The sequence below is a fragment of the Lissotriton helveticus genome, chromosome 3_1 (assembly GCF_964261635.1).
Source record: "Lissotriton helveticus chromosome 3_1, aLisHel1.1, whole genome shotgun sequence".
NCBI lineage: Eukaryota > Metazoa > Chordata > Amphibia > Caudata > Salamandridae > Lissotriton > Lissotriton helveticus.
In genome coordinates, this window is record NC_136061.1 from 1,668,148,504 (window position 1) to 1,668,160,611 (window position 12,108).

The window sequence follows — 12,108 nt, forward strand, 5'->3', positions numbered from 1 at the left end:
TTTTGTGAGTCTATACTCAGGAATTAGCAACAAACTTAAAAATATAGTGAACCGCAATTGAAAAATTCTCAACAGTGGCACAGAAACATCGCTTCCCAAACCATTGTTCTCATACAGGCGGAACAAGACAATTAGGAATACATTGGTACACACATATAAAAACCCCGCCACTGCCTGTCAAACTACCTTAACTGAGACAGGACAGGCAGTTGGCAATTACAGATGTGGGTCATGCTCCATCTGTCCGAACTGTATTGAGAGTAAGACCTTCATTTTTAACGGTAAGACAATTGTTTCTAAAAGTCTCAATAATTGCAGAAGTAAGAGAGTAGTTTATCTCTTGGTCTGCCCATGCAGCTTAGGCTATGTGGGTGAGACAGGTAGAGAGCTTCGCATTAGATTATTAGAACACCGATCTGCGGTAAAAAACCACAAGGAAAATGCTCCCCTCACTGACCATTTAGAAGTAACAATCATGGATGTAACCAGTTCACATGGTTCATCCTAGAAAAAGTCAATATCAGCAGGAGGGGAGGTAACTTGGAAGTACTCAGAAAGTCACGTGAACAGTGGTTCATGTGCTATTTGGACACGATAAATAAAGGCCTTAATTCCAGGGAGGACTGGATGAAAATAGTAGCAAACCTGTAAAATTGTATTATGACTTCAGAACAAGTAGCTTAGGGGGTTATGAACAGTGCAACCAACTATAATATGGGACTAACATATTGCTAATTTTAGGAATGATTTTTATTTTAAAGGAAAAACAATAACAAAAATAAATAGCAGGCATACATTGAATCTAAGTGAAGTTTATTGGACCACTTAAAATGAACAGGAGGGATAACTATAGCTTCAAGGTTCTGATGGATTACCGCGAGATATGCCCTCTTGATTTTTGAAGCATCAGGTATTGCATAGAGTTTTGAGATGCGCCTGCTTAATGTTACCATAATGAGGCTTTAACTGTAACATGTCCGTAAGCGCGAAAACGAGGCGAAAAATTTGGCGTCTTTGTTAAGCGTATCAAGGCGTCAAACGCACAAAATAGAGTAGATGGCATGTCCGTGAGCGAAAACGAGGCGTGAATTCGGACGCCCGTGTTAAGCAGATCGATGCATGAACCGCATGAAATGCGGAGGGATAACGCTGGTAGACTTAATGAGGCTTACCTGGGGATAATTAAGGGTAGCCAATAAACAGCAGATTTGGAACATTTAAATAGTAACGTAACTGCAACAAACGGCCCTAGCGTTTGATTTGTGAAGAGAGGAGCACGTAAGATTACCGGGAGTGGGAGACCTTGGAGGATCCACTATTAGGTAAGGAAAACTCGGCAAATGAAACGCTTCAATGCGGCACGAGTACAGGATAGAATAAAATAATAACATTTGTCCCGTCTCTCTGCATATTTATATCTACAGAGATACGTGACCGTTACCATAAGAACAAACCACCCCGAGCAAGTTTTCCCCTGCAAAATCACGGTAAGACGTGTGTCACTGCCGCTTGAAAAGCGAGTGCTAAAAATCATCAAGTTAAAAACGAGGCACTGCGACACTTTACTCTCTAATTTCAGAGACCGACATCTAGAAAACAGCAGCATTTCGGGCAAATAAAAATAAAAAAGGATCAACAACAGACAGTCAAACCCAAAGGAAGAACCGCTAGGGGCAGTACGAGCTATAAAAAGAAGTAGGTACCAGTTTCCTTATATAGAAATCCTGCTGTCAAATGCTATAAGAGTGAAAAGTGGCATTATATATCCCATATACACGAGGGTAGCATGTTTTTTCTTCTTCCATAGGCAATAAGGTGATAACTTACAGTTGCAGGAAGAGCGGTTCCTAGGAGAAGTATATTTTTTAATATCAAGGTAAAGTGAATTATATCGGGTTAATATAATATGTCACAATGCAAATGAGATAAATGAAATAGAACAATGAAGGAAATTTTTTCTGTCACAGAAGAAACGTATTAAGAATCAAAAAGATGATGTGAGAGAAAATGTACAGATACGGCTAAGGGTGATGTAACCAGGTAAAAATATGAGAACATTTTGTGAAAACATAATAGCCAGCTTACATCAGGTGTGACAGCATATATGAATGGCATAACCACTGCCAGGCAGAAATATAGGATATAAATACCAGGGAGATTATATAGCTTTCTCACCAGGAAATAAACCGTGTATGTCCTAATACAAGGATGATGGTTGAAATAAGTTGTAATAATTTGCGACATCATAATATCAGGTCCGGTGGTGATAAGCTATGTTTACACAAAACTGCAAAAGCCGTAGAATAGGGTTGAGGAGGCAGTCTTGAGAAACATGTGAATATGACTGTGTTGAGAAGTGTCTCATAATCAAATTGCAGTAAAATGATCATGATGTTATGAGATAGGATTGTGAATAAAACTGTAGCGAGATGCAGCCACATGCAGCTACCTGTGATAAAACAATGTGCTGATTCTGACAGCAATAATTTGTAAGATATGTATATAAAAGTAAGATGACACTTACGCAAGATACTCATAAAATATGTTTATCTACAGGAAATCTTTTATAAGTGGCAACCAACCAGTGCCTAGAAGCAGAAGAGACTGATCATTTAGTCTTGAAAAAGATGGCAGAGTACCAATAAAAGCCATCGAAACGCGTCGACGCCACTACTGCACAATCAGAGAAACCAGATCTATCCTGTAGACAAGACATATAACGGGTCCAGGTTTAGATGTTGTGAATATTAGGTTTCAGATGTGTTAAATAGAAAGACCAATAAGAAGTGTCTGTTTGTCTCTCCCCCAAACGTGATCTTTTGTTCCTTTTTTTTAATTGATGTTAATCAACTGTGATGCAATGTGATTTAATGTGTTTTTTATTAGTATGTGTATAAAATGATGTTAATGAAATTGTAAGTTGTTTTTATAAGGCACGCAATAATTTGTTTTTAAGTAGCATAAAACACAGAAAGAAAAAACCTTTTTTTAAATAAACAACAACACTATATTGCTATTGTGTGGGTGTATTACAGTGTGCAGAACTTATTTTATGTGTTTAGTTGACTTAGACAATCACTATGTGTATGTAATTTTAGTTGTCCGCCACGGGAAGAAACCCCTTTTCTTTACAAAACACACTAAAGCCTTACCATTAGTGCACATTTCTACGTATTTTGAAAGTATTGCCATTTTGTTAGTCCATGTTGTACATTGCATATTTCAATCTCAATAGTCTAGTAAGCACAGCCTTATTCTGAAGCTGAAAGCAAGAAGCACAAAAATTAGTAAAGGAAATCGTTTTACTCCAGCTGTTCGTTAGGGCAGTATCCTAAGGATTTATTGTTGGCCTGTTACTTCAGAGCAGTGCAAAGTTAATTCTCTCTAACTCCACACTGAAATTGACATAAAGCGGAATAAGGCAAGGGTATGTTGCTATAGCAATCAAACTGCAGAATTATGTTAGAAAAAATATTTCCAATAGTGTAGATAAGCAAAACAAATACAAATAAAGCAAGGCCTTGTCTCTGCATTCGCATTGGGACTCCCTGATTATGCCAAACTGTGTACTCCGTATTAACAGGAACCTAATGCATTTGTCATTGGGGATCTGGTACAAGATAACAGACACCAGAAAAGCCTGTGGCATATTTTACTTCTGCTTTGGACCCACGTGCCCACTCTGTAGCCCTTGCTGCGCCTTGTTGTCGAAGCATCTGAAAATATTGTGTTGAAATCGATTGTCGTTCTCACACATGCTGTTGTTTCTCTTCTTCTCACTCACCACCAACATTCAGCATATTTCCCCTGCCAGGTTGTCCCAATGTAATATTAATTGTGTCTGTCTCCTATATTACCTGCGTCCCTTGGCCCACTCTAAACCCTGCATCTCTGACGCCCACAAGGGAGGAGAGCATCTTATGGTAACTGAGAATGTAGCAGAACCCCACATAGGTTTTACCTATGCACCCATATCATGTTGTGAACTAATGTGTTTTTTTAGACGGTTCATGCCTTACAAACTTTGGGCCTCATTATGATGGAGGATTTTCCGCATCCTCTGGGCCGGCGGAAGCCACCGCCGGCCCGGAGGATGCGGAAAATCCTCTGCGGACCCACCAAAGACCCACCACCACATTAGGATGGCTGGTGGGTCCTGGTTTCCGTCCGCTGCTTTTCCGCTGCGGTTGGCTTACAACCGCGGCGGAAAAGCACTAATATGGTGACGGTGTCTCTCAGATACCGTCAGCCAGATTAGGATGGGCTCAGAAACATGCTTTTCCGCGGCGGCTTTTCCGCCGTGGAAAAGCATGTGTAACTTCACTGCGGGGGCCCGTTGCGGGCCCCCTAGGTGAAGGGGGACTAGGGGGTGCACATGGGGGGTACCTATGGTACCCCCTGCATTTGTATGCAGAAAGCAGCAGGCACCGCGCGGTGCCTGCCACTTTCTACATACAAATGCAAAGCGTGCATTTTTAATATTGCTGCGGGTGCAGCTTGAAGCCGCACCCGCCGCAATGTTAAAAATAGAGGATGTGACCGCCAGGGTGGCGGTCACATCCTAATTGCACTGGAGGGACCTCCGCAGGCCATGCGGAGGTTCCCTCCTACTCTATGGTGGCGGACGGACTCAGGTCCGTCCGCCATCATAATGTGCCCCTAAGTGTGTGTACTGGTTGCTGGCTATGCTTTATGCACTGTACATCAATTTTTCATCAGTCGACACTTGCCCAATGTGACATGTATCCAGGTTGCTGAACTCATTGCACTTACACAAACCTGTAGCTCACTTGAGCAAAAGATTGTAACTGTACTCACAGGCTCAAAGCATGCATTCGGAGTCGCTCATGACTTTGGGCTTGTCTGAATGCAGAAGGGGTTATTAACTGTTGCAGATACACTGTTCTGATGCAATGTAGTATCTCATGTAAAGCGCTCTGATACCTCTGGGACTAGCCAGCACTATATAAAACTTTTCAAATAAATAAATAAATGTCTTGTATGTACAGAATTTACGTTACTGTTACCCCAGAAAATCGCTGTTGTTGAATGTGCAGCCCACCAACAGTCATATGATGAAGTATCCTGAGGAAATGCTTTTGCTGATTCAGCTGATTTGTACCAAACCAGTGATGCCGCTTCAGGGCCGGCTTTAGCTCTGATGGCACCCAGTGCGACAATACTTTTTGAAGCCCTTACACCCCATGACCACATGACAGCTTTTGCTAAACATAGCCCCCCCACCTCAAAATCAACACCCTCTCCACAGGTCAGCACCCAGTGCGGCTGCACTGGTCGCAATACCCTAAAGCCGGCCCTGTACTGCTTTGTCTCTTGTGCAAACCGAGTTGTTTCCTGCACCTTCCCTAAAAGATCTCTCTATTTTACAGGAGCAAACCTCCGAAAACGAGAAACAATATTTACCCAAAGAGAACTGTGCAGGCAACCCGTAAGGAGTATGGAGTGATGTAGTAAATAGGCATACACAGGAAAATTTCTTGAAGGTTGAGACTTTAATAAGTTACTAAGTAGTAACAAGAGCGGACTCTCCTCTACAACAGCCACCAGTAACTGCCATAGAACAGAAGTCCACACAGTAGAACATGAGAGCAAAGTACATTCTGCATATGAAGTATTCCAATAAAAGATTCTATAAACACTAGAGCGAAACACTATGTACAACACATCTTCATCCTTTCTAATTTTTTTTAAATGACTAAAGAGTAAAAACCATCATAGATAAACAAAAAGAAAATGCACACAAATCTTCTAATTGAGTTGGTAGTCAACGAGACCTTTGAATACACAAAAAATGTATTTCAGGAGGAAGTAAGTTGAATGTTTGATAAATTAACACACAAAATCTTGTAAGTAAGTTGGTGGTCTGCGAGATCTTTGAGTACGATCACTATTTATATCAGCAGTAAGTGAGTTGAGAGTTTGAGAAGAACAACCCTCAGGTACTGGGGCATCTCCACAACCCACATCCTGAAGTTCACTAGCATGAACTACAGGAATGGGCTGCACTGGTGAATGAGCTGCAAGAAGATACCCACTAGAAGTAATAGAAGGAGAAAAATCACTCTTAACAGAAACTTCAGTATTCCTCTTGTAAAGAGCTACCCTTCTAAAATTCCTACACTCACTATTATTGAGAATGACACAATGATCAAGAACGTTCTTAACAGTAAAAAGCCCTTTAAACTTAGAAAGACCTTTTTGCACCCTGCCAGTTTTAATTTTGACCAAGTCACCCACTGGAAAAGGAGAAGATGACTTTGTGATAGAGGGAAGAACCAAGGGCCCGATGTAGGTAAATCTGATTTACCGACTCTAGAATACCGAATTTTACCGATTCGGTATTCTAGATTCGGTAAATTAAATGTAGGAAAAAATTTGGTAATTTTTACCGAATCTCTATGATTCAGTAATTACCGAATTGGTATTTACCGATTCGGTAATTGCCATTGATTCCTATGGGCCTTGAGGCCCATAGGAACCAATGGCAATTACCGAATCGGTAAATACCGATTTGGTAAAATTACAGAATTGACAAGGGGGACAGGGTGTCACTTTGACACCCTGTTGCACCCCTGATTCAGGCTTGTGTGCCATGTGGCACACATACATGCCCTAAGGGCATGCATGTTTGTCACATGGCACAGGTGTACATGCACAGATGTGATTGTACACAGGAATTGGTTATTTACCATCAAATAGCATTTGATGGTAAATAACTAATTCTTAAGGGCCTGTGGCATTGTTTTCAGTGCCACCTACATCACACATTACCGATTCTGTAAATTTACCGATTCGGTAATTTACAGAATCGGTAAATTTACAGATTTGGTCAATTTACAGAATCGGTAATTGTTAGGCCCCCTACATCTGAAACTACAAATACCGGTCGGTAACAGCCGAAATCCGCCGTTACCGACCGGTATTTGGTGACCTAAATCTGGCCCCAAATCCGTGGTCTGTAAAGTGACAACTTGTTTCATCCAACCTGGTACCAATTTCAAACCAGGAGTTCTCCCTCTCATAATCTGAAAAAGGCGAACGTTGATCATGAACCAAAAGAGTAGTGCGATAGGCCCATAACAATTCATTAACCATTTTCCTTTCAATGCGACCATTACTGGAGGCCGTTTGAATGATGCCTTTAACCACTTTATTAGCCCTTTCACAAATTCCATTGCCCTGGGGATTGTACAGGGAAGTGCGATGGTGAGATACACCACAATCTTTCAGGAATGTTTGCATTTCATTTGAGGTTAGCTGTGTGCCATTATCAGTAATGATAACGGAGGGAAGACCTTCATCCTTAAAAAGATTACCTAAAAACTTAATAGTAGTGTCGGTGGTAACCACGTTGGTAAACTCAACAACAAGCCATTTCGAAAAAACATCAACCACCACAATAGCAAATCTGTCTCTTTCGTTAAGTTCACCCATAGGACCTATGAAGTCTAGACAGATTATTTGCCACGGTGAGCCAGGATTTTGTATGTGTGTCTCATGAGATTTGGGTCCCACTTTGAGCCTTTTCTCGCCCTCCCTGCAAGTAACACAATTCTCCACCCACTCAACTACTTGGGATTGAATGCCTGGCCACCAAAAATGATTCTTAAGGTGGCGTTGAGTAAGAGTTTGACCTAAATGGCCCTCGTGAGCTAGGCTAAAAGTTTGTTCCTAAGCCCAAAAGGAGGTATAAACTTTTCATCCTTAACTAAAATGTTGTTATTGATGATAAAGAGATCATCCAACACTTTGAAAAAAAGGTCTTACTGATACTGGAACTGAACTTTCCCTTCTAGACCAAGTTTTAGAAGTCTGATGACTTCTTGAAGAATATGATCATTTATCATCTCTCTTTCCCAATCACTAGCCTGGAAGCACCTTCTCCAACAAATACTGCTTCCTCTATAGAAGCAACAGCAATGTCATCAGTACCTTTAAAGAGAATAGGATCATGAACAGTAGGCCAATCTAGAGACATTCTGGAGAGGCAATCAGCCTGTATATTCTTCCAACATTGAATATATTAAACGGAATATTGAAATTCTTGGAGCCTAGCAGCAAGTTTCACAAGTCTGGCGGAGCCTTTACCAGTACCACCAGGAGAGAGAACCTTTAAAAGAGGTTTATGATCTGTTCTCAATATAAATTTCATACCCCAAAGACATATTCTGAAATATTCTACAGCCCATGAAGCAGCTAATGCTTCCCTCTCAATGACTTAGTAAATTTTCTCAGAGTCAGTGAGAGTCCTTGAAGCGAAAGCGATGATAAATTCAGCACCCCCCCCTTGACTTGTGAAAGCATAGCACCCAAACCTGTCACACTTGCATCAACTGTAACAATGGACTTGTTATGTACATTAAAAGGAGATAATACTTTTGCATTACATATTTCTTCCTTTATATTATAAAAATATTCTTTAAGCTGGGGACTCCACGAGAAACTCACACCACGTTTGAGTAAAGACTCCATGAAGCAGTCTTGTCTGAAAATGTTTTGACAAATTTCGAATAATACTCAATAAGGCCCATAAATGAGCGTAATTGATCTTTGTCTTTTGGCTGGGGTGTCGAGTGAATAGCCATACACAAATCTTTCTTAGGTTTTACTCCAGAAGCCGTGACAGTGTAACCCAAAGAATCAATTGTATCAACTAAAAATTTACACTTATCTTTGCAGAGAGTGAGGCCAACAGAATATAACTTGTCTAAAACAATTTTAAGAGTGGTGTTGTGCTGTTCAACAGATTGACCATAGATCAAAATATCATCCTGGAAATAAACTATTGTTGTAATAATGATATCAGGGGCGAACTGGTAAACATGGATATCTTTATTTTAAGTAACAACTGGTGGAAACCCGACCAGCAGAGCCGAGTTCAAAAGACAATCTAAACAGCTCAGACAGAGAACCTTGAGCTCGGAGGCACGAGTAGAAAGCCAGCACGAGCCCAAGGAGTCTCGAGCCAACACAGGAAGTACAAACAAGATTCAATGAACATAACAACTATGTTTCTTACCCCCTCAAGAATGTTTGAAACCATCCTTTGAAAAACACTTGCCCGAGAATTGAGGCCAAAAGGAAGGCGTGTGAATTGGTAATACCCCACGGAGTGATAAAGGCAGTCAAATGCTTAGAGTCTTTATGTAAGTCAATCTGGTGATAGGCACTCCTAAGATCAAGCTTAGAGAAGGCATTAGCACCATTTAGAGTTGTAACCAATTCATTAATGTTGGGCAAGGGAAAAGTGTCAGCAACTACACACTGATTTAGTGATCGCAAATTAACACAGAAGCGGAGTTTTCCGGTCGATTTCTTCGTGACGACAATGGGAGAAATCCATGGAGATGCTTCAATGGGTTCTATAACCCCATTCGTTAACATTTCCTCTATAAGATGTTTAACTTCATGCCTGACTACAATAGGAATACGTCTAACCTTGTGTTGTGTGGGAATAGAATTTTTCTTTAGAATTATTTTGTAACCCTAAAGGCAACCTAACTCCTCACGAAACACATTAGTCGAGTTAGAAAGTATAGAATCTACATCACCATCTTCAATGACCATAACTTGTGGGTTGGCATGAGGATTGACTATAATGCTTAGGTCATACTGGTGTACCCACCCCAAAATAGCAGGTGCAGAATCAGATACATAAACTTTAACATTAATCTGCCTATGAGAAAACTTGATACTTGCCTCAAAGTAGCCAAGAATATCTACAGGTTCTCCTTGGTAGCCCCCGGGAAAAATATCTTTGGGAAGAAAAGCCCTCTTTCCCCACATTCGTGCAAACAAAACATTAGGAATGATAGTGTACCGTGAGCCAGTATCTACCATCAAGTGAATGTTCTGATCATCGATAGAGAATAATGCTTTCTTACGCTTATCTTGTTCATCGTCACCAGATTGATCAGAATCTACTACCAATATTTTGTGCTCATCATCATCCATACGTGTAGCCTCTTGCACACTAGCAACACTCGAGCGAGGTTTACTTTTAGACACTCTAGCGTAGTGACCTATCCAACCACATTTAAGACACTCCTGTTTGGCAGCAAAACAAAATTTAGAGTCAGAAGGATGAATATTACTGCCACACCTATTACATAACTTAGGACTGGAAAGCTTTGAAGACCTGGAAACTTTCAATGGCAAACCTGTCTTAACAAACTTTTTGTTCTTGACAGCTGCTACCTCACTTTGTTCGTCATCACACAAAGAGTGATCTGACAATTCATGAACAGAAATTTCATTGACATCACTCGAAGATGACCTTTTCTCTAACTCCTTCATTCAGCCTTCTGACTCTTCAACTATTTTTGCCAAGTCAATAGCAGATTGTAGGTTAGGATTTTTTGTCGCCAAAACGTTCTTGTATTTTCTTATTATTACACTGAACTATGAGCTGATCCCTAATTAATTCATCAGTCATATTACCAAACTTACATTTGATAGACATCTCCCTCAATCTTGACACAAAATCATCAATAGACTCTCCAGTTCTTTGGCTCTTAGTATAGAATGTGTACCTATTCATAACTAAGTTCTCCTCCTTCGCGTATCTGACTTTTAGGCGTGAAACAGCTTCTTTGCACTGATCCGGAAGAGGTTGACCATTAGCTTGAAGGGTTTGAGGGAGAAATTTAAAAACACGCTGCCCATCCTTACCTAAACTTAACTTAACTAGAGTGCTTTCTTGCGTTTTGCAGAAAACTCTTGTGCGTCCAACCATCTAAATAATTCTCAAACATTGGGAACCAGTCTTCCCACGATATGCTGGGTTGTCCAGGATCTTGAAGAAAACTTGGAGGAAGGTCTACTGTGCAATTCTGTGAGACAGTTTGTGTCGACATGGTGGTAGAAATAACAAACGAAGAGTGAATCAGAAGTACAACAGATTTGCAAGTACAAGTCAATGAATCCAGCTTCAACAATACACAAAAAGAGTTGTGCCAAACAATAAAGGTGGTCAAAATATGAAATACCTGAAGATTAGCACCAAGTACAGTGACGTGTGTATCGCCGACAGATATTAGATACACAATGGGCGTGCGTATCGTCGATGTAAATGGAGTAATTAGCATGTGTATCGCTGAGAGGTACCGGATACACAATGGCGTGTGTATCGCCGATGAGACAAATACCTTGGATGACCAAAATGAATCTGCTAACACCAGAATGTCCTCTTTTGGACAACACGCCTAGACATCGGCGTGTAAACAATCGTAGAAACAATGCTGTCAAGGAGGAATTTCGGATATACACGGGCGTGTATATCGCCGAAGAAACTACAGACACGTTGACTTGAACGCGTAGACTGGAAACTGTTGTCGTGGCAACTGAAACAAGCCTAAAATGGCCGCCACGTCGGCCATAGTGACGTAAGCAGCGTGAGATCTGTGGTTGACGTGTCTCAGGAAAAGCCACCAGAGGAGTGTTTGAAGAACTTCACTACGTTGGAAGACCGTCGCTAACTCCCAGATGCGTTCCACAGACGTCATCAATTGGACAGTGGCATGGGAACAGAGAAGATCGTTGCCAGCCAACCGTCAACAACATACAGGACGGTGAGTAGACGAACTTCATAAAGTACAGTCACTCAAAATAAATTCACACCGTCTTGTATTTACGCGCTGCTGAAAGGATGAGATCCAATGATAAGATTACACGCTGGGGTTGCCATGCGCTATTACAGTCAAACTGCGAAGTGCAGGACTTAAGCGCAGTAAGTAGGGATTTCTGCCGTTTTTAAACAATATAAGCCAAGTAAACAATGAACGAAGTATCTGACCTGCGAGGATGACTTCTTAAAGTTCAAGTTCTTGACACGAGGTAACGATGAAACAGCAGAATTCCTTTAGTCTGTTCTTGTAGGCTGCTCAAACTGCTTACATGGTGGGTAAGAAACTAAAAAGTTGTAGTAAATAGGCATACACAGGAACATATCTTGAAGGTTGAGACTTTAATAAGTTACAGAGTAGTAACAAGAGCGGACTCTCCTCTACAGCAGCCACCAGTAACTGCCATAGAATAGAAGTCCACACAGTAGAACATGAGAGCAAAGTACATTCTGCATATGAAGTG